At 54.8% G+C, this 23,470-nt stretch overlaps 1 long non-coding RNA gene across 1 annotated transcript in view; it reads right to left on the reverse strand.

Moving 5' to 3' along the window:
* Positions 1-22,008, reverse strand: part of LOC121076107 — a 34,574-nt gene extending 12,566 nt beyond the window's left edge. Inside the window, exons 1-2 of the long non-coding RNA XR_005823333.1 lie at positions 21,828-22,008; positions 12,124-12,193 (exon numbers count right to left, since the gene is read on the reverse strand). This is a non-coding gene — a long non-coding RNA (uncharacterized LOC121076107). The remainder of the gene's footprint in view (positions 1-12,123; positions 12,194-21,827) is intronic.
* Between the last annotated feature and the right edge of the window lie 1,462 nt (positions 22,009-23,470).

A 23,470-nucleotide genomic window follows, 5' to 3' on the forward strand; every position in this document is an offset into this window, starting at 1 on the left:
GCTTTATCGCAGAGGGCAGCGGGAGGTGTGAAGGAGCTGGGTGAAGAAGCAGGGCGATTGGTAGCCGACGTGGCCATTTCTAAGTCCTCTCCAGCTCTGGCCTGGCTCTTCTTTCCCTAACCAGTCATTTGCCACTTTGCTGACGAAGCCTTGGCTGCAGGGGAAAGTCAGTGCCAGCCTCTTGGGCACAGAGACTCAAAGGGATTTGGACATCTCTTACCCTTTAACAGGGGCTGAAGATCTTCCACACACCTAATTCCCTGTCCCTGAGGGCTGACTCTTCTCGTCAAAGACCCCAAGGGTCACAGCGTGTATCCTATGCAAGAAACCACGCAAGACCCTCCATTATTAACTCTTATTTGAATAATCTTTACATTTTCCCTTTTTCTAAGTGCATTTCAAAGTGTTGTGGGTTTTTTTCCTGACCAACCCTCTGGGTTTCACCAACTCCAAGAGACAAAGCTCCTCCCCTGCTCGCACCACACAGGTCAGGGCACCTCCACTGCCCCGGCAGTGGCAGGCTCGGGATGCCCCTGCGACCTTCCACCCACCCACCCAGGCTTCTCCTCTCAGACACCGAGGCGTGCAAATCTCAACGTCTCATTAAACAGACCCGCGGAGCGCTCAGAACGGATTGCCTCCCAACATAACTTTTCAGCTGGTCACTATCCACGAGCAGATGATTTTACATGACATTTATTCATGCAAATTACAGAGGCTGCAGTCCCGTTACCCGGTTAGAGCATAAAAAATTACAGTTTAGATGCAGAAATGCTAGCACCAGCACGGAAAGCGAGGCGAGGCTGGAAACGCATCCCCGGCTTTTAAATGCAGCACAGCAAAACTCAGCGCAAGGCCTCGTCGGATGGGAGTTTATCGGAAATAACCCCCCCAAAAAACACCCAGGGGAGGCAGAGAAGGGCATGTGCAAAGCTGCAGGGGATGCAGAGAAATGAACTTCTCCTGCTGCATGTGCAGGAACCTGCCACGGGGAGAGCGCACACGACATTTTACGTCACTCACAAAGCCTACCCTGTCCAATAAAGTGTGGAAGTAAAACAAAGCATGAAATCCAGGCATAAATTAGCATCCCTCCAGTCTAGCTTTATTTGTGCTGCTGCTGATGTGGATTAGCATCTAGCTAGCTGACAGGCTGATAGGCAGACAGAAACAAGGAGATATGAAAAAAGCAGTGGGTGTCTTTTTTTCCCTACGGTTCCTGGGACGGCTGCCATCAAAGTGCAGACAGTGTTCATCCCTTCAGGACCAGAGTTTTCCCGTCTTTCTGGGGAAGCAATAGGATCTGTAGGAAAGCAAATCCCCCCCGAAACATTTGCGCCTGCACCCTACGAAGCCGGCACCCATTGTCTGACTGCAAGCCCAGCGTGAGCCTGTCACATCCGCGGCCGGTGTCCCTCCGGCAGCCACGGTATCGCTCCAGTGGCATTTCGGAGAGCCCCAGGAGCAGGGGCCACGAGGCTTTTAGGACAGCACCTCGCCGCAGGCGTGCACGTGGAGCAAACGCCCCAGGATCAGCCCTGGATCATGTTCGCCAGCGCTCAGGGCAGCTGCTGGCAGCCACGGCCGGGCCTGGTACCTGATCCCGGCTGACACGACCAGGATCTCACGCTGGCATCTCCTCTCCGTTCGTGTCAGAAATGTGTCACCGCCGGCTCCGCGGGCAGGAGGGCCTGCGGAGAGCATCAGGCGGGCTGTCACGCAGCCTCCCGCTCCCCAGGGCTGCGTGGCAGAGCGAGTGGTCGTCACCAGAGCCTTCCCTTCTCTCCCTCGGGCTCAGCAGCCCTGAGGCCCGCCCCTGCCACCAACGCTCTCCCCCTGACGCAGCACCACGGGACCACGCCAGGCAGCAGAGGGGAGCGGGGATGCTCGGGGAAGGCGCCAGCACCGTGGCACTCGTGCCCAAACCAGGGGAACAACAGCTTCAAACGTGACTGCGTGCAGAATGACCTGCAAAACCCATTTCCACCCTCACTGAGCCGTTCACAGCTTCGTCAGGCTCTCGGGTCACAGGAGATCTCTAGTCCCTGCCCGTTGCTTGAAGAGCCAACGGGAGAGCTCGGTTTTTAGGCTAAGGAAAGCAAATTTTCAGCCATTTTCAGAAGTGGCCTAGAAAATGCAGACTAATTCTGCACAGCCGTGAAGCCGGTCCCTCAGGGGCACGGTGTGCAGTTTGCACAGCCCGGTGTCCCCGTGCCTGCCCGGGTGACACGTACTGAGCGGGTCTGATCAGAGGACGCAGGTCTGAAGGTTCAGCAGGACGAGCAACCAGTGCCAGCAATCCCAGGCTGACCCCAGAGGACGGGGAGCAGGCAAACCCCGCACGCAGCAGGCGTCTGTGGCCAGCTCCGACTGACCCAAGCCCCATGCTCACACGGGGCAGCCCTTCCACAAACGAAGGGAAGTAACAGAGCCTTTGCTCCCCAAGCTCTCAGCCATGTTGCGCGCTGTTGATTAGGGACCGGAGACCAGCCACCATATCCTAAAGCTCTCGCAGCAAGGGCAGGCACTCATTTAATCTCTGGCATGTGAGGATGGAAAGAGACACAAGTCTGAGGTCCCACCAGCCTGCAGAAGCCCAGCAAGCTGCAGGTAACATCTTCCCTTCGCAAGGCAGCGGTCCCCTAACGGGCTCCCCAGCCGGCCCGTGTACGTGAGCCGTTTGTTTCCTCCCCAAGCTCTCAGCTTGCTCTGCCACGTCACCCCTGAGCCTGATCACGGGCAAAACGAGCCCGATGGGCCCCAGCCTAGCACCCGCTCATTAGCGCTCTGCATTTCCACTCTGCTCCGCAGTTCCACACCACCGGGAAAAGCCCAGCCTGGGGACGGTGCAGGACCGGAGCTGCTTTAAATGCTATGGATGAGCAGCGCGGGCTGTTAGCACGGCTGGACGGGGTAATGAAAGCCAGCCCTGAAAGAACTCAAGAAGCCACGGGGCCAGCTCATACAAGTCCTGACTCGTGCCTGCAGTTTCCCCTTCATTTCGGTGAGCTCCAGCACATTTCCACATAAGATATATTAAAAACCACGCTGGTTACAGCACGTTCACACAAAGTGGCGACTGGTGTGAGGGCGATGCCTATGCAGTGCATCACAAACGGACTGAAGGAGCATGTTCCCCTTTGAGACCGGTCTGAGTGGCAACCTGGGACATGGCTGTGGCAACCCAGGGAGCTCCTGCACAGCCCCAGAAGGACAGCACAGGGACAGTGCCTTCTCCTGTGGCTCTTAAGCAGAGTCCCCCACGGCACTGAGCACAGCACTGACCTCTCAGTTAAAGCCAGGCCCAGAGAAATGAAAAAACCACGCATTTTCCTCCTGAGCCCTGGCAGTGGGGAAGTCAAAAAATGTTCTTCAAGCTGTCCCCAGAGTGTGCCAGACCAGCACAGGTCCACAGGCACAGCCAGTCTGCCTCTGTGCAGCCTCACCCCCACCACCTCCACAAGCACATACACGCGTGGGCACCCCCGACTTGATCTCCTACAGGACAGGGTGCCTTCACCAGCATCACCAACTATTACAGGTCAGAGGCTGAAGCACACACCACAGACATTTACTTCCAAGTTTCTCTACGATCAGTGGCTTGGACCGCTCCTGAGAGTCATCAGTACATCCAGCAGGACCAAGCCAGACCCCACCCAACCCAATGCAATCCATCATACTTGAATTTGCTAGGCTCTCTTTCACTCCCCAGTCAAAGCTATGCAGCATTTCATGCTTCCAGCCTCGAGCTCTGAATACCAGGAATCTGACTCCTCAAAACCATTAATTTTGACTCCAAAAACACCCGAGGATTTAGAGGATCTTTTTCAGATTGGCAGTTCCAGGCCCTAGCATGTCTTTGCCTTGTTTCCAGAGCTTCCCCTGTAATGACGATGCCCATAAATACACCTCTCGTTAGCACCATTTTATTATTTTTAAGTGAAAACTGAAACTTTCAAGCAGCCCTTGATTCCAGGTGATGGGGTTTTACAACAAACATCCCAAATCCCAAGCCCTGTGATAAACCCCCTGAGAGTCATTCTGGCTGAGCCTCGCCAGCTGCTGTTCTACCCAGAAGGCATCCACCCCTGAGAGTGGGATGGAAGAGGGGAAGAAAGCTGGAAAACAGGGATTTCTGGCACCCAACCCAGAGTGCAGGGGGGGCATTCCCACCTCCACCTTTCCTGAGCAGGGCACCGATTCCTTATTTCTTTGTTTAGGGTATGGCACAGACCCTAGAAGAGGGCACTGATGTCTTCTACGGGCAGAGCTTCTCAAAAGCTCTGCCTAGTGCTGCTTAAACCAGAAGAAATAGCCCCAAAAGACTGTTCTAGCCCTGGCCACCTGCAGCAACGACTTGCAGAGCTCCCTCTGAACTTGGCTGAGTGTCTGATAGGGTGGGAACCAGAGGAAGAGAAGCACTGCTCCTGGCTTGCAAGGTTTTCAGCCAAGCTTGTCCATAAGGCATGCTCAGCCTATGCACACATACCCCAACACCCTCTCCCTTGTGTGGTTTCCCAGATATTTCCTTCCGCCTCCTGCTGCCCTCCCCAAACCACGAAGCCACCACAGCCACGTGCAAGGTGCTGCACACGCCTGGCCTGAGCCCTTCTGCTGAGCCAGCCCCAACGTGGGGCATGCAGGCAAAAGAGCTGCCTGAGGAATCCATGCCAAGCGGCGCTGAGCACGACCTTTCTGCTTTACAGCGGCAACCTGAATCCTAAATACTGGATTTCTAGGCACGCATTAAAGCCATGAGACAATGGGGACCGTGAGGCTGGTGCTGGCTGCAAGCCAGCTCCGCTCCTGCCCCGCCAGTGTCCCCCATTTCCTTCTTTTTTTTTGCCCTGGCAGATAAGTGAAGTCCCGCTAAGCGTGCACATTTTCCCCCGTGACCTGGGGACTCACCCCCACCGGACGATGGATGCCTAAGAAGTCACAGAGAGGTGGCCATCTTCCCCCCTCTCTCTCTCATAGAAGCATTGCTTCTCCTTTAATTGGTTTCATTCATGGCGGCCCTCCACTAAATGTAATTATGCCAGGCTCTCTCCATCTGTCTGCATTCAGTGTTTTATTCTCAATCTTTATTTCTGCATTAATTCCCCCTCTGCAGCTTACATGCACAACAACGTCCAGGACCTCCTGAGGATGTGCAGACACCAAGTGAAGAGCAGGATTTGTCCCAAGTCTCTCCTGGCTGGACCTACTGAACGATTTTTCTCGGGGAAAGCCCCATACCTCAGCTGCTCTCTGTAACCATTTCTCAATAATACCCACACAAGCCAGCCCTTTTGCAAACACCAGGCAAGATGAGACACCTTGATTTTTGTCTGCACCTTATAGAGGCAGAGGTATCACTGCCCTGTCTTCCCAAGCCTGGTGCTTAAAGCTACCAAGGGGAGATGTCTGCTCAAGCTGGCGCAGACTTTTTTTTGCATGAGGACAGCATTTAGTCCTACACAAACTAACATGCTAATTTTCCTTCCCATGAATGCAGATGGGGTGAACACGGCTGAGCACGGGGATTAACAAATCTCAGCTTTGCAAGGGTAGCTCGTATCTGCATGGCTGAGGCTGCAAAGCGCTGAGCACTTCCAGAAGCATCTCCTCTCTGGGATACATCACCCAAGGTCCCTACATCGTCCTTAGACAGGACGGGTAGATCTTGAGGGGACACAATACTAAAGGGCTTGTTGGCTTACAGAGAGACCAAACCCAGCGACACAGACCCTGGGCAACCAAGCACCATCTGGTGACCGCCGGCTCCCGACACAATAGCCCACGTTGGCATGTTTATGATAGAGACCAGAGGCAGATTCCCTTTATCCCCATCAGACCCTGTGATGTGGTTTCAGGAGAAGGACCATGAGAAGCAGATGGGATAGCAGAAGAGAAAAGAACACGGCGAGACAGACAGACAGGAGAGATTTATATGAAGCTAAAGCACATACCCATAAACATGGGATAAGCAAATAGCATGTAAGTATGAAATTAAATGCAAGGAATCCACGTTATTCAATAATCAGTCAAATATCTCCTTCACCTCTTTTTTTTAGTTTGTCATCAGCATTTTAAAATGAGATATGTATGCCAATAAGTAACCCAGTTGTATATTGTAACCTTGCAAATATTGGATGGGATCTGAGAGATTCGTCCCGACAGACAATTCATTTTTACAGTTATTTTTGGACTCCCGGCTTTCGTGGAACACCGGCTCTCTGTGTTGGATTTTATGCCCCTGAAATGTATTTACAATGCATGGCATCTGTATTGTGCATTACACACTTAAATCACTGCTTTTCATTCAGCGCTTATATATTAAAAAAAAAGCAATATCCTGAAGCCCCAAATACTCAAATTCAAAATATTATTGGTGCGTTTTCAGAGAAATACTGTAAAATAGCATTGCATTTTTAGATAAAGGAGGGAAAAACGATCACAAGGAACATGGATTCCCAAGATCTGGGAAGAGGGGGAGTTTGGATTTCATGCCAGGATAAATGCAAAATAAAAATAAAAGCTGAAAAAAACACAAAGGTTTATTTTCTAAACAAAAACATAGAAACATTTTGTCATTTAAACAAAGGGAGGAGGGCGGGGGAGGCTCCACATCCATCGCTTGCTCTGTGCAATGGACAAATACTATCAGAAACAAAAAGCATGGCATAGTTAGCAGGAGCAGAGCTTAGTGCTTTAGATTTAATGATATGTATTTAAGTTCCTTTTAGGGGAAGCCTTCTGCAGTCGTTGGGGGGGGAAAATCATGGTTTTAAAGGCTTCTGTCATTGTTGCATACGAGCTGAGCAGAAAGGCGCTTTCTTTGTCATCCAGGGGTTTATGGAAACACCTTAATGTGTCCTTTTCATAGGTGAAGCAAGGCGTACAAAGCAGCAGCGTGCCAACGCGTCCCCCCTGCCATCGGAAAAATAAATAAATGGAGGAACGCGGTGAAAACGGCCGTCGTAATCCACCAACAAAACGACAGCAAGGATGGTCTATCTCGGTAAATATTGCACGTCTCCTGCCAAATCCCTCATGGGCTATTGTCCCGCCATCCCCACCCCCACGCCACCCCTTTTATATGTCATTAAGGATTTTTCGCATACAACCAAACGAGCGGAGGGGAAGAATGCGCTCGCTCCTTCCCCACCAGTTGGATAAGCCATGACGAGGCGGCTGGGAGCCGGCGTGCAGAAAACACAGGGCAAATTAGGAAGTATGTTAATTCAATTAATATCACAGAGGGGCTGGCGGGCGGGGGGGAAGAGGGGGGGTTGTGCGTGCAGATTTTCCGCCCGAGGAAGGAGGTGGCAGAGAAAGAACTGGGGCATGCCAGCTCCCGTTATTGTTCTGCCTTCATTGGTAATTAGCAAGATAAGGAGGGGACGGCGTGAGGGAGGCAGCGTGGCGAAGACGAGGCAGCGCTGCACCCCACCTCATGCCCATGCGGCCATCTTACAGGCAGCGCTTGCCTCCCTCAAAATGGCCGCCAGGGCCCACGCTGCTTCAGGGCTGCGGCTGGCCTGCCCTGGCGGGCTCCTCTCTGCCCGACCCTTGGCAGCTGGCACCAGGGGCTGGAAGCATGGGCAGCCACCCTGCAGCCCTGAAGGGAAAAAGGGGGGCCCTGGGAGCCAGGGAGATGCCATCGCAGGCCTGAGTGTGCCCACAGGCGGGGCGAGCGGCCATCTTAGCCCAGGCCGCTCGCTCACAGGGCCGAGACGCCAGGTGCATAGCACTCCCACAGCTTTTCCCCGAGCCCTTCTGACCTGAAAATTCAGCTCATGGGGCTATTCACTACAATACATCTCCCCTTCACAAGGCAGTGCACATTGCCAGGAATCTGCCTGTGATTATAGAGGTAGCTGTGCCATCACAATGCCTGTCCCTTTAGGCACCTGCTGAAGCTGAGGCAGGCCTCAAGTCCACCCTGCACACAGGCAGGTGTTTTCAGTACACAGCTACCTGTCTGGATGTGCCCCATAAATCCCGTAAGCTGCTGGAGACTGTGTCCGAACTGGGGTCTGACCCAGGGAAAGGTTTTGTGGACATCTACAGCAGTGCAGGTAGTTGGGCTGAGAGCTATGAGGGAAACCATGGCCTGCCCAGCCACCAGAACAAGTCACGGGCAAATCCTGCCTTTCTCCTGTGCAGAACAAAACAAATCCCAAGCTAAAACTGCAGAGGCACCCGTAAAGAACACACAACCTTCCCAAATTTCAATTTAACAAAAATTTAAAACAAAGTCAGTTATAAAAACGTAAAGGTAAGGTCATACAGATGACGCAAACAATGCTACACCTGGTGTTTCCCATTTCATGAGAACTTTACAGTGGAAACATCAATGTTGTTCCTCTCCAAATGAGTAAGCTCAAATACCAAATGAGGAACTCTCATCCGTGGTCATGGGCTGTCCTCAGGATGGCTATAGCAATTACTGACATAAAAACGGTATTTGGGAAGCATCTCATGTACCTTTAGCCAAGATGGGGCTATTTCGCGTGGCAAAATAGGCACATTACACACATTGAAAATTTGGCATCTGCTCCACTACGCTTCTGAGAACCAGAGCACACGTTACCTGGGCAAGAGGGCGATTACAGCCGCACGCAGACAAGCTGTGTTATACATCTCAGTTAGACAGTGAAACATAAGGGATGGCAGGCTAGCTACTCCACTCTGGGGTTGTCTACATGGAAAGCCACACCATTATCATGACAGCCCTATAGGTCAACCGATTCTGCTGCTTGCTGCTCTGGTGCACATCTCCACTCATATTCCAGGCCAAGACTGGCTTTCTCCAGTTTAGCTTTAAGTGCTTCCAGCATGACATAACCATGTGCAGGACAGTCCTGCCTTCTGCTGAAGTAAATATCCACAGAGGTTGTACGCGTACAGCTCGTTGCTTTAAAATCCACCCCCCAACCATAAGTCTGTAGCTAGACCTGCCCTTCGGCTAACCTTTCTGTACTCTGCGCACTTCTGGGCTGTTCACAGTGCCCGTGAAACACTATTACACCCTGCTTCCCTTGGGTGCTAATCCTGCTTGTCAACCCAAAGGCAGAAACAGACGGTGGCTTGGCATTTTGATTACGTTGTGATCTGTTTGAACCTTCCAGACTCTTTTGATGTCTGTGCAAATTTGAAAGGGGGAGTTGCAATCCTCCACAATGAAACTCTGCTATCGCATGGCAAAACATCTCGGGGCTCCTGCGTCCATAGCCATCGCTAGATTTGGAGCAGAGAGGGGAGTTACAGCTCCTCCAGGAAGAGTCTGAATTTCAGGCTAACCAATTCTGGCCCTGAGCAGAGAACACCACGGGGACAGTGCGTTGCTCTTCAAACAAATGCATGCGTAGGGGAGTGTGCGCATGCACGGAGACACCATATTTATACAAATAGATGCATTCATAGGAAAATGCAAATAGCATCCTCTTCCGTCCCAGGCTCCCTTCGAGCTCCTGACATCCCAAGGTTTCAGAGGAGTACAGCCGAGCCTCAGATCAAACATTAGCCCTGCGGGGGTTCCCTCAGGGAAGCAGCCATGCACCAGGGTCTCTTCCCCGCTTCCATGCGAGGTTTCCCGACCCGGCCTTCCTTGGGTGCTCTGTTCTGACACACATACAACGCGCACGCACACATGCAGAGCCTTTCTAAAAGGAGCTCTGGGAATTGAGCTCCGCTTCCTTCTTCTTCTAAATCAATTGTCATAAAACAGCTTTTGTTTTATTTTTAACAAAGTGACAGAAATAAATTCTGCTCACAGATCTTCCCACTCCCACAGCCCGGTCCTTTAGCACAAGCTGCCCAGTCTGCCTGAGGAAGCAGGCAGGAATGCGTTCTGGTGCACAGAAACCAGGTCCTCTGCCCTTTCTCTTGAGCCCATTTCTTGTCAGGACAGCAAGACAGTGGGATGGGAAGAGGGCTAGATGGTGGGTGAGGCACTCTGAACCTCCCCAGCCCCACCTCCAGTTGTCCCCTTCATCCGCAGCCCACTGAGGTGCCCGCTTTTGACCTGCATTTTTCCTTGTGCTCTGCAAACCACGGTGTCCCTCGCTCTTTGATACCAGCAAAAGGTGACCCTGCAGCAATCGATGGGCTGACATGCAACCTGTGACAGCCCGAGCTCTGCCTGCCCGTGGCGCATCCTCTCTCCAGGCTGGCCGAGGGCCGGTCCCTCCTCCTGCATGGCCTTGCTCGCCCGGGCCCACAACTCAGACATGCAGAGACAGTTCTTGATGAAACCCATCAGTGGGTGAGTGGCAGCTGAGCAGGTACTGAGCAAGACGCGGGGCCAGACAGCAGCCAGGGGGGAAGGCAGCGGGTGGAGGGAACGTGCCTCAGGAGGAATACTCACAAAGGGCTGCTTTCATTAATAAAACATTCCCCCCTCGGTCGCCTTTTGATTTGGGTGTAAGAATTAACCCCATCTGCCCAACAGCACGCTACCTACCAAGTCATCTCTGCTGAGGAAGACCGTCTGACATGTGTCCGCTCAATTGCTACGCCTCCCCCTGCCCGTGCTCCTCGGCTCTCCAGACCCCCTCCAAACAGCTCCTGAGCCTCGCTGGGTCTGCCCTATTGAAGAGATCCTCTTCCCACAAGATAGATTAGACCCAGTGAAAATAGGCTTAGTGAAAATACCATTTCGCTATTAATGCCCCCCCCCCGCCTTCACACTCTCACACACCCAGAAAGATTATAACAAATCCCGGTCACCTTTTGCCCCTGCTAACTACTGCTCCAGTCTTTGCACCGCACGCCGTCTACTGCGAGACGGAGAGCCGGGCAGAGAGCAGTGCTGACATATACAGACACACATGTAGTCAGCAGTGGAGATACTCTGCTACACAGCACAGACCTCCCTGCACATCACCTCGCCCTGCCACAACACCCCAACCTGTCCCTCTCCGCTGTAATTGTAATGCCTGGTTCTTGGGCATCAGCAGAAAGTTCAGCAAAACCTGCGCCGGTTTAATCTTTCTGTTCGAAATTGGAGGGGGGTTGCTTTTACGTCACCGAGACATTTCTATTCTCTCCTCTGCCTTGACTTTCCGTTTTAAGTAAAGCCGAGATGCAGAGATGCCCTCGAACAGACAGCCCCTTCATTTTTCCAGAGGTGTGTTTTAATGAGTGACTCGCCTTCCAAAAAGGGGCCAGCGGAGGGGAAGGGCGGCAGATTCTCCACACAAATTCAATAGCTGGTAGGTTGCCATGGGCTAAAGCATTTCTTTGCACACATGAAGGGAAGGGACTCCGGAGCACTAAGGGTTTTGCCTCCCATGAGTTATAGCTCTACCCTTCAAGAGCGGAATAAATGCTTTATCCCATTGCAGCCTGCGATGTATTCTACATAGATGGATTGATTTCCCCTATTGTTCTTAATAAATCCTGGCGCATGAAGAAACTCACTGCACAGCCATTTTTCCTGCCTTGTTCTACCTTGCAGAAGTAATAAGGGTCAGATGTGACTGCAGCGGGAAGCAAAGGCCGTACACAAGGCAGTACTTTGCTGGATGCGGTGGCTGTGCTTGCAGGGGCTTGGTGGGTGCAGACAAGCAACACCCTTCTCTCTGCTTATTTCTCCTGCCTGAGTCTAAGCGGAGGAAAACAGGAACCATGGCAGGGCACCGAAGCACTGAGGGCAGCAGCTGCTGTACAGGCTGAGCCTGCGTGAGCCCCCTTTCTCTGAACAAAACAAACCAACCAAACAAAATGCCAAATCCACTCCCCCGCTCAATAACTCCCAGCTACCCAATTCAAACCCTCAGTTTTATTATTTTTTTGAAAGGCTCTCACCCTCCCTATTGCTTTTTCTGCTCGCAACGGTTGCACCCATCCTCTCTCCCTGCTTCAGGAGGGAATTTGCCGGCCACAGCTTGGTTGGTGCCCAGCAAGGAGGCCGGGAAGCAGGTGGCTTTGCACGGACCTGCCTTGGCCGCCTGCCTCCAGGTCCACCCAGGCTCACTGGATTATCGCTGCTGGCCTTCTCTAGCAGCAGCGAACTGGCCCTGTTTCAAAAGCCTAGCTGGGAAATTTGGCTGCGGAGGAAGGGATCAGGTGAAAGAGCTGGTCCCCCATGCCCAGGTTGGACTCGGTCCTTCAGCGAGACTCCCAGGGACTCACCTCTCCTCGCTCAGGTGGAGACGTCCCAGCCCTTCCCAAGGCATCCCACTCCGCGAACTCGCAGTCACGTCTGATTAAGGAAAAGAGAATTTGTCTCAATTAGAAAGAGGCTCCCACACGTACGGATGGATGTCAAGCAATTACCAAGTGTCACTCATGAAGAAATGGCTGGAAAAGAGACCTTAAATTTGGGACCGTGCAAACTCGCGCACACAATTGCAATTGAGTTACGGACCTTGGCATGCTTCAGAGCATACCTTGTGCAGATGCTTTCAAGCCCGTCCCCTCAGCTGAAATACACACGGCCACATAAAATACAGCCAGACACGGCCACGTCCTCTAATAAGGAAATAAAGCCGAGCGGACCTGCGTTGCCAGAGCCCAGAGAGCAACACTGTCTCTTTAATTTTCTCCCTGGCTATCTCATCCTTTGCACAAACTCTTTCCTCCCCGTGGCTTCTTCCAGCCTGGTGGGCAAAGTGGGAAAACATCATTAGGGAGGAAAAATAATTTAGTTTGTTAATCAGTATCCAGTGGTGGGAAACAAGAAAGACAGAGAGCAGGGCTGGCGGTTAGGGCTTAGGAAGGGCCAGCACAAAGCCCACCATTCATGACATCTGGGGCTGGGATTCTCATTGAATTAAACAGACACAAAGAGCAGAGGCATTTCATGCTCTCTTCACAAGAATTATCATATCTCCCTGGCACTAGGAAACCTTCAGCATGGGAGAGAGAGGGGAGAGAGAGAGAGAGAGAGAGAGAGAGAGAGAGAGAGAGAGGGGAAAGCGGGCAGGCTGGGTAGAAATATGGGGCAGGGTAGAGGAGGCTTTGTTCCAGGGCTGGATTTATGGATGGGATGCAGCGCGTTGCTTTGCTGGGAGAGACGGGGCCCTCGCACGCTGGGTCTAATAAGAATCAGCAAACGTGAAGCAGGGGGCCCCTGTGTACCATGAAGCAGGGAAACCCGCGTCTGACAAGCCAGCAGAATAACCGCTCGCGTCTCGGGGCTGTGGAAGGATGCTGACGTTCGTCCGAGATGTGTCGTCTTGTGTGTGTGTCAGCGAGGCGGGGGGAGAAGGGGAGCGGCGAGGAGCATAAGCAGGAGACCAGGCAGCATCGTTCAGTCATGAAAATTAATTAGCTAATATGCAAACCATGGCTGCCTCTGCCCGCTGCCCTGCGAGCGCTCCCCACAAAGCTACGGTGTGTGCCGAGCCTGTGACTGGGAATGACAGGGGCAGATTAGGCAGCTCCTTGGGACACGCCTCGGGACACAGCAAACCCACAGCCCATGAAAAAAGCGAGGAGGGGACGGTTAGGGTCCTCGGGGAAGGGGCAGAGCCTAAGGGTCAGGAGAAAGAGATGTGGGAGAGCCTGGGCACCGAGCTGAGACCAGGCATCACACTGCTGCAGCAGCAGGAATTGGGGTGGATCTCAAAAACCAGCCACTTTGGTCCCTGGTGGAGAGCGAGTGCATTTAGGGTTTAGACCGCAAGCTGTGTGGGGCAGGACCTGCCATTTCCTACAGGCTCACACAGCAGAGAGCCATCCTCCTTGGTCTCTGGGCATCACCAGAGAAGCTGCTTTAAATACTAATTGCTCCATGACCAAGACCTGTGAGCTGCCGAGAGCCTCCCTACAGCATTACCTGTGGGAAGAGGGGACAGATCTCTGACCTCACGTCCCCGGGGTGATTTGACCCCGTGCACTGGTGCCACAAGCAAGTATTCCTACCCGGTGATGGAGATGAGAAACTCCTGGCGACTTTGTGTAGCCCCATCCCCGAGGTCTCAGATCCCACTACAACATCATGCTTATTTTTTTTTGCTGGGAGCAACCACGGGAGGAAGAGGGTGCAGGCAGCAATTACCAAGGGAAAAAGAGGATAAAAAGGGACTGAAGAGGTGCAGAAAGAAAGTGGTAGAAAAAATAAATAAATAAAGAGAGAAGCCCCTTCGACATGGGATGCGTGCGGTGAACGAAGAACGCGCTGGAAACAAAGGGATGCAAGGAGAGAGGAGAGGCTGGGATGGGCCTTTCGTCAGACATGTAGGTAAAAGTTGAAAAGGAAGCACTAATTAGCACCCAGACCATCACTTTCCATTAATAGCTTGTCACCGTTTCCTTGATGTTGCTGAGAGCAGGAAAGTTGGTATGTGTGATGCTTACCTGTCTCTATCTCATTAATAGAAGTCAGGGTGAGAACAGACGTTTATTGCCTGCATCCAGATAGACAGGCCCTTTGCTGAACTGAGATGCAGGAGAGAGGGGGAAAGTTGTGAAAAAGAAGCTCGTGAAGCACCAGGCCGTACCCACACAATGGAAACCCAAACCGTAGGTAGGTATCTGTATCAGGAACAGCCCCCAGCAGGGACCAGGCTCCAGGAATCCACAAGGCAAAAAACCGCGAGGTCGTACAATTATAATCCAGAGCAAATACACTGCTGGCTGGAGAGTGTGCGCCAGTGTCAGCACCAGGTGTGTGCGAGGGGACAACACTGGATTAGACCCAGGAAAGTAAAACAAAAGAGCGGCCGCCTACTTCCCCAGACAAATCTGCTCAGCTAGAGCCCGCTCTGCTACAGGGCAGAAAGAGCCAAATGTTTCCTGGTGGGTATCGCGAGCCAGAATGGAGAAATTCCCAGTAAACAAAGGAAAAAAAAAAAAAGCCATCTTGAGCACAGATAAATCTGCATTGCATGTAATCACCTCCCAGGTAAAGTGGAGGAAATTCTTCCAGCAGTTAAAAGAAGAGATTAGATCTCCCGTTTAATGCACAAAGGCCTCCCCTTTCCCTCCACCACGTGCGACGGCTCCCAGTAGTGTCACGGGGAAGAACGAGCGTGCAAGGCAAGGGTGCCAGGCAGCGGTGCCTGCGAGCTGGCAGTGCACGTCTGGCCGGGTGACGCCGGGTGTGCGCACGCTCCTGGGGACACGCCTGCTTCCACCAGCCCGCAGATTCACTAAACGTGCTGAAGATTCCTCAAGAGAAGGAGCCCGAACCTCCCCAGGAGTGAATGAGGCAAAACCAAAGGCAAAGAAAACATCAAGGCCGCTGCTGGAGGAACAAAGGCTTCCCCCTTTCAGCTTGGAGACATCTTCTTGGCCATTTAGTTCAGATCAAGTGTAGGCTCCGGTGACTCCCCCACCTATTCAGACGAGCACTTTCAATAGTCTGATGGGTCTTTTCTGCTCCTCTACCCCTGCGTTCGCTGTCCCCTACCAAGGCGGTCAGCGCAGAAACCCTACCCTGAAAAGGCCTCGCTTGGATCGCGTGGTCGGGCACTTCAGAAGTTCGGAAACGCTCAATTTATGGCCCTCCCCGCAACCTTAATTCCACCTCGCTGTGCAGCCACCCTGGCCAGGGAAAGAGGGAGGGAGCTAAAAATAGGCCGTGACCGAGTCATCACAGCCCGCTACGGGCACAGGCTGCGTTCACATCCCTGTGGTCGGGTGCCCCCGACCTGCTTCGGCGCCTTAAACCGGGCACGTTTTTAATCCGCAGCAATCACGTGCATTCTAAACATACAGAAAATGTATTATTTATGGCTAATAAATAATAGATCGTTTATATAAGCCAAAAAAAAAAAAAAAGAAAGGAAAAGAAAAGAAAAACAATTGTACGCGAGGGTGGCGAATTCCCCCTCCCTCCGCCCCACACCCATCGCCGCCTTCGTCCTGCGCGGGGAGAGGGATTTGGAGCCCCGAGCCTCGGCACAGCTTTCTGCCACTGGGAAATACAGGGCTAATGTTATCTGGCAGCGGCAGAAGGCTGCTCTCCCGGGGCCGGCGGTGCAGGGAAGGTGAACCGCCGGGGCTGGCAGGACCCGGGCCAAGCACGCACACAAACGCAATTTCCCCCCCCCACCCCCAGGACCTGGAGGAGCTCGCTCCCGGGAGGCTGGGACACGGCGCAGGAAGATCAGCTGGATGTGGAAAGGGATCGTGGAGTTGGCCGTGACTGTCCTCCCGCCCAGCCCAGCTGTGCCAGCGCACCGCAGCGCTCTACCCTGCTCCCGGTCTGTGATTATTTCAGTGAAACACCGATTTTACCCCTTTCCCCCCCCCCTCCCCACAAAAGAGGCAACCGAAAGGAAATTGCGATCCCGAACAATTCATAATTCAGCTAAACCTGAAAGGAATTTCGGGGACAAAGAATAGGCATTTCTCTAGCCGAAAAGCTTCCCCCCGCCGAATTTCAAGGGCCCGCAGCAAACAATGGGAGTGTCAGAGGTTCTCAAAAAGAAAAAAAAAGTTCAAGAATCTTTACAATAAAAAGTGTTAGGCAACACAGAGGTCAGAGCCAGCTCCTCCTATAATAAATAGCAGGGCTATCTTACATTAACTATAGGAGACATTTTAATGCAGTGCCTCAGCTTCGTGCTAATTATACTTTTTCACCATATTTTGAACCTAAGAAAAAATGTCATCAGTTAATTATAACAGATGAGGGAGTGTGAAGACTTCCTCAATAAATAATGCCTTGATATCTCATATCCAACAAGCTGCGCGCACTGCTCTGAAGGTGCCCAGAAATATGTCCTCTCAGGAAATATATCAAGAAATGATGGTCCCATAAGCTGGCTTTGTTTCCAAGCCTTGATTTTCGGCCCAATAATTAAGTGATTTTTATGGATCTGAGAGAGTAAAGGTCATGGGACTGCTGGAATGGTGCCAGAGACATTCAGCGTAAGGAAAAAAAAAATCCCAAACCAAAACGAGATACAAAAGACCTCAGCAAATCCTCCCTATGGACACACACACACACACACACACGCGATTTGGTGCTCCCCAGGTCCCATCCTCCTGTTCCTCCCGGCATCTCCATGGTAGTCTTGCACAGAAAAAGCCTGGTTTTAATGAAACCAGGCCACCACGGACGGTGTGCTCAGCACCCAGCCACTGCCAGGCCCGTCCCCGCCTTCCACCTGCCCCAAGAAGGAGGGACCCCGTCCCCGTGCCACCCCTGGGTGCCCCGTCCCAGCTGAGGCCGGTGGGTGCTGGGGTCGTTTCGGAGGTCCGACCACCCCACCTTTCTTTCAGCTCCTTTCCCCACCCGGCACCCCTCACTTCCCCCTCTGAAGAGCTGGGATTTGGCGTGGGAAAGATGTCTTTGGGCTTTTCACAAATCCAGTATCCCCTTGAACCAAAACCAATTAGCCTGGCCCAAGGTCCTGCCATTGAGGGACTGTCCCTTCTTTTCAAACCCCCGCGGGCTCAATTGCTCTAAGGAGCCTGGATGTGAATGAGCAAAGCCCACTTAAAGTGGTACTTAAGGCCAGACCAGGGTGAAGGAAAAGAGAAAGCCTCTATAGGAACAGCGAGCTGAGTTTCCAAGAGACAGCTAACTGACGGAGATTGTGTTCTTTCCTCCCCCCATTTTCTTTTTTTTTCCCCCACTCCTGAGCTTTCGAGGCGAACGCTCCTAACCAAACCTGAGCCGCTGAACAAACACGGACGGCGGCACCTGAAAACGCCGACCCCAAAGCCCCGTCCGCCCTCACCCACGGCGGACACCGGCAGCCTGGCTGTGGCGGGGCGACGGCTCCACCGGGCCAGCACGAGCTCAGGTCCCCAGCACGTGCTGCCGGCCGGGAGAGCAGCGCCAGACCTCGCTTCTGCGAGCTGGGCTCTTGGCAAATGCATCCCCACCGGGTAAGAAACGCTGAAAAGCAGCAAACCCACCGGGGCGGAGTGATTCCTGGTGGCACTGCGCCCATCTCACACCGCTGGTCCTGAGGGTTCCCAGGGGCTTGGAGTGGGAAGGGGTGACAAATTGCCTGGGTGCCGCGCGGCCAGACGCCAACACCTCCGCGCTCACACCTCGGAAAAACTCCCGGCACCCAAATTAGCACCTCGCACCCAAATTAGCACCTCGCACCCACGGAGCCACTGTCTGTGCTCTGCAGACCCGGGCACAGCCACGGGCAGGATGCGCCCTCAAAGCCACCGAGCTGTGCCCCTGGCTCTGCCCCTTCCCCGACGGCACGGACAAAGCCCGGGACGAGGGGCAGGTAAGCGGAGGCACCGTCCGCCTGCGTCAAGGGCGCACGGAGGGGGTGGGAGCCGAGGGAGACAAAAGAAACGAGAGAGCCAGGCCTCCGGCTTCACACCAGCCATTGCCAGGCGATTCCACAAAAATGCCCATTGATGGGATTTCATCCAGAACCGAGCGGCCGGGCTCACGCAGCCCTGCCTCCATTCACAGGCAGCTGGTTCCAACGGCAGGCACCGAGCAGCCCCTTCTCCACCTGCCCCCGGAGCCACACCGGGTTGGGCTTTCTCGGCTACCTGGTGCAAACCCCCTCACCTCGTGCCGGGAGCCCAGCCCGCTGCACGGGGGAGAAGTTTTGGGGAAAGAAGAGAAATAAAGAGAAGAGTTCGAGCGCTCGACGTCCCGGGGCGTCGATCCCCCGGGGTAAACCCACAGCTGATGTTTTCCACTTACCCCCGAACCACGCACGCCGCTCCTTTACGCTCCTGGCTCCCTCTGCCCATCCCCAGCACTGCCTGAAGAACAAAGACATCAGGGCCCAGCTCCAGAGACCTCACCTGCGCCTGGCCTGCGCCGCGTCCCATCTCCTCCACCAGAGTCCCACCGAGGGGGGAAGAGCCGAGGGCGCCGGGCGGCCCCCTGGGACCTGGGCTCTCCTCCCTGCCCACGGCATCGCCCCTGCCCCACAAGCGATGGGGCAGGGCAGCAGCAGGAGACCCCTTCCCTCCTGGGGGTGGGAGGAAGGATCCCGCTGACGCCAACAGCTACACGAGCAGGGCAAAGGCTCGGATGCAGGGGGGCCCGTGGGGGCTGCCGGGATGTTTCGGCTGAGGTCCCGCTCGCCAAAATCCACCCCCGGCCCTAAGGAGATGAATCGGTGACCCCCCTTCCACCAGGGCTTCAAAAAGGGCACAAAGCGAGGAGCTGGCACCAGGCTGCAGGGAATGAAAGGCGGTGGGTTTTGCACGAGGATGGGTTCACCCGGGGGCTTTATCCGCATCTTTGCCCTCCACCCACGCGCACAAGCTGGCGAGGCTCCTGCCACTGTCCCCATCCTTCACTGCCAGCCTCAGCCTCCTTGTTAATCAGGCCGGGGCTGCCTCCGCGCCTCCCCCGAACATGCAGGCAGGGAGGGCGGAAAGGAAGAATTCAGCGCTAGCAAAAATTCAACCACGGCTTCTCCCCGCTGGAAACTAAAGGCCAGACCGCTCCGTCCCCGCCTCAACCCCGTTTTGGGGGGGACTGCTGTGGGTTACACCAACCAGCCCTACAGCCTGCAAAAATACCCGAAAAATCCGCCCAGAACGCGGGCTCTGGGGGAGGAAAAATTGAGGAGCCAAGGGTGGTTTCTGAACAACGGATCCAATAGCAAGGCGAAAAAGCTTGCTTCGATCCTTTGTAAGAGTTTACATGTAGACACTGATTTCCACACTTCCATTTTATTTCATAAAATTATATATATATATATATAATATGTATTTATATACACACATACAAACACACTTAGCATATGCGTGTATATATATATAATTTTTTTTTCCTCCAATCCTCTTTTTAAATTTTCACCTTTTGCAATTACAAAAGCCAGGGATGGAAATACCTCCTGGGCTCTGCCAGCGCAGAAACACTCCCACCAAACAGATTTTCTCTACCACGCTGGTCGAGTGATTCCTCCTGAATTATATTCATTAGGAATTTGAATGTTTCTTTCCTCCATCCCCCATCAAATCGTTACTCCGGAATAAATGCATTCATCAACCACCTTGCTCGGTTCTCTCCTGCTTTGTTCGCTCTAGTTTTAAAGCATCTCCACCGAAACCGTTTGCACCTGACTCGATCCTATCATACGGAAGGGGGAAAAAAAAAAATAAATAGAAGAAGAATCGAGTGCCACTCACAATATTGTGGAAATAATTGGAAAATTATTTCTTAAAAATAACCGCCATAATAAAGGAGGGAAAGCACTACATTCCCTCCTCCCCACCTCCGATCTCTTCCACAATTTCTGGGATTGCATTGAGCATACATATTCCAGATGGGCTGGAGAGAAGGAGGTTGGTTCTTAATGACACGTCTTTCGCTGCCTTTGGAATGAATGATTCATTCGGATCTCGCCGAGACTCGGTGCCACAGTTGAGTTACATTTCTAGAAAATCCGTATCTTTAATTCTGGCGCTGCGTGTGGGACCCAGCAAATCATGGAATTACTGCTGTAACTTCGGATTAGTAACGCTCTCTAAATGATAGTCTAATTCCAGGCCTTCATGCTTTTCAGCGTTCACACTCACACAGCCTTTTCCCTGGGAGGCTTCCTGCGGAATTAGTGCTGCCGTCGTCGTCTCTCTCTGCCCTTTTTAATTTCTCCAATGACTCCTCATTAGAATACACAATACCAACAGCTCCTCAGAACTTTTCTTTCTCGCGGTATAGCCCAATTCAGGCTGAGATCCTTTCTCCTTACTGCGGTTATGGCGACGCTTTGCTGGCCCTGGAAGGGTGCACAGGCATATTTAGCTTTGCGGGCCTACGTGGCGTCTGACGCCATTCCCCCGTGCAAGGGCTGCTGGAAAACCTGCCTCGGGGCTGCGCGGGGCTCCCTCCTCTCGCCTCCCCGGTGGGCACGGGCGGCTCAGCCCCCCGACGCTGCCCTCGCCCCCGGGCCGGGCACCCGCAGCCCACCTCTGCCAGCGGTGGGAGCGCGGCCGCGGCGCCCCCGGCTCCCGCTGCGGCTCCCGGGTGGCAGAGACCCCGCGAGGCGCCCACCGGAGCCACGCGAAGGTTTCTCCCTGCGGCCTCCCCGGAGATGTCACAGCCCACGGGGGCTCACGGCGGCGTGGGGACCATCCCCGCAGGATGCAGGCGAGGGGCTGGCGGCGATGCCCCGTGCGGACCCCAGGGTGCTGGGGGGGCCCTGGAGACCCCTACCCCGGCCGAGGGCGCTCGCCCCACACCGGCTGGGGAAACGTGCTGGGGAGGCTCGGCGGAGAGCGCGGTGCTTTGTGTCGCCATGGGAACGGAATGCAGATTTGCCAATTGCTTTTTTTTTTTCCTTCTTTCTTTCCTTTTTTTTTTTTTTTTTTTTTTTATTTGCCAGACATTGTAATACATATTATGTTTCAACTTCTCGGGCTTGCAGCGGAGGTGAGGGAGGCTTTGTGCCTGCCAACTGCTCGGCTCCCGGGGAAGCTGCGGGGCCGGCGGCTGCACGCCAGGAGGGGTGCACCCAGCAGCGGGACCCCTTCCCTTCCCAGGGGACCCCCCCCTCCCCGGGGACCCCCAGCTACGGACAAAAGCGAGAGCCAACGCGTGGGGGGAGAGCGATCGCGTTATCGGCGAGCTGACCTTCCAAGAGGGAGGCCAGAATCAAGCCAAAAAGGAAAAAAAAAAAAGAGAGAGAGAGAAGAGAGACGGGGAGGAAGAGAGAAGGAAAATATCCCCAAACCGGGGGGTTTTGAGGTCGGACCCGCAGGGCGGGCACGGGGGAGGCTTTGTTAGGAGAGGCGCCCGGGGCGCTCGCCCCCTCCAGCCTCCCAGCCCCGGATCCGGCGGCTGCCCGGAGCCGGGAGCGGGGTTTTTAGGGCTGCTTCCCGGCGTGCTGAGCCCCGAAGCGCTGCAGGCGTGTGCGCGGGGCTCGCCCGCCTCTCCCCGCCCTCCCGTCCCGCTGCCCGGAGCCCCGGGAGCGCCCCGACGGGGCGGGCGCGGCGCTTACCTGGAGCCCCGAGGTGGCGGGGCCGCGACTCGCCTCTGCTCCGGGCTCCAGCGGCGCCGGTCCTGCTGCAGCCTCTTCCCCGGGGGCGAGCAGGTTTGGAAGTCATTTCTACTTTCGGTTATCTAGCTTTATGATGGCTCCACAACACTCATACAGCTAGATAACCAAAGACAGAAACATCCCTCCGGCGGGGCTGCCGTCGGCTGCGGGGAGAGGGCACACGGCGTGGGGGGGGGGGGGGGGAGAGGGGGGGGCAGAGCGGCCGGGATCTGCCAGCGGGGAGCCACAGAGGGAGAGAGAGGGGGGGAAAAAAGGGGGAAAAAGAGGAAAAAAAAAAAAAAAAAAAGATGAATACGAGGAGCGGAGGAGACGGAGCCGCGCTGCGGGAGCGAGCAAGGCACCGTAAGGGGCTGCGGGGAGCCGAGCCGAGCCTAGCCGAGCCGTGCCGTGCCGTGCCGAGCCGTGCCGTGCCGAGCCGGGCAGAGCCCGGCAGAGCCGAGGCGAGGCGAGCCGGGCAGGGCAGAGCCGAGCCGAGCCCCGCACGGTCCCGACCCGGGCGGCAGCAGCAGCGCTCCCGCTCCCGCCCCGCCGCCCAACTTCTACTCCCCTCGCATGGTAATCGCCCCCTTTGGGAAGTGACGTCACGCGGCCCCCAGCCAATCGGCGGCCCCGCATTTAAATCCGCGCCCCCTTTTCCCGCGTTTTGGCGCCCCGGCCCCGGCCGAGCCCCCGCTGCTGGACGGGGCGGGCGGGACGGGGCGGGCTCGGCTCGGCTCGGCACGGCTCGGCACGGCTCGGTGCGGAGCGCAGCGGAACGCCCCCAGCTGCACCCTCCTCCCGCGGCGCCCCGGCACCCGCCTGCCCCCCGCCCGCCGTGCTTCGCCTCCCCACCCGTGCTGGAGGAGCCGCGTTGTGGGGTGCCCCCCCCAGCCCCATAGTGCCCCCCTCGGCAACAACGAGGGTGGGGGCACGGGCGGGCAGCACCCCGGCACGGCACGGCACGGCTCGGCACAGCGGACCCACCTGCAGCTAACTTCCCTCTCCTTGTCCTTCGCCCTCCCTTCGCCCTTTCCCCTCTGCCTTTCCCCGGCCTTTCCTTTTTCCCCTCCCTTCCCTTCCCCGTACATTTCCCTTCCCTTTTTCCCTCCCCTTTCCTTCTGCCCTTCCCCGGTCCCAGCACGCCGTTGCCCCCCCGTCCCTCGCAGCCTCTCCTCCTGCAGCAGCGCCCGCCCCGTCCGGCCTCTGCACCTGGCCGGGCGTCGGGGCAGCCCGGAGGGCGCCTTCCCCGCAGCCAACGCGGGGCCGAGGAGCAGCCGGGCCGGGGATACGCCTGCGATCCCGCCCGGATCCTCTCGACACCCCTTTTTCCCCTCCGTTTTCATTATTTCCCCTCTAGGTTTTGCTCTTTCCCTCGCCGGTTCTTAGCGCGCTGTGCGTGTAGCGACGAACGCGGCGCATACAAATCCAACTGCAGCAATAAGAATAATAAAATGCCGGGAGGTAAATGTGATTATCTGGGATGCTTATCTGACCTGCCCCGCAAAAAAATAAAATAAAATAACATAAAAATTGTAATCCGTCGCCGCTCCTAAACGTTGCTTTGCCTTAAATCTGAGGCTTAGCTAAAATGCGACCTGCTGCGA

This window comes from Cygnus olor, chromosome 11, assembly GCF_009769625.2.
Source record: "Cygnus olor isolate bCygOlo1 chromosome 11, bCygOlo1.pri.v2, whole genome shotgun sequence".
Lineage (NCBI taxonomy): Eukaryota > Metazoa > Chordata > Aves > Anseriformes > Anatidae > Cygnus > Cygnus olor.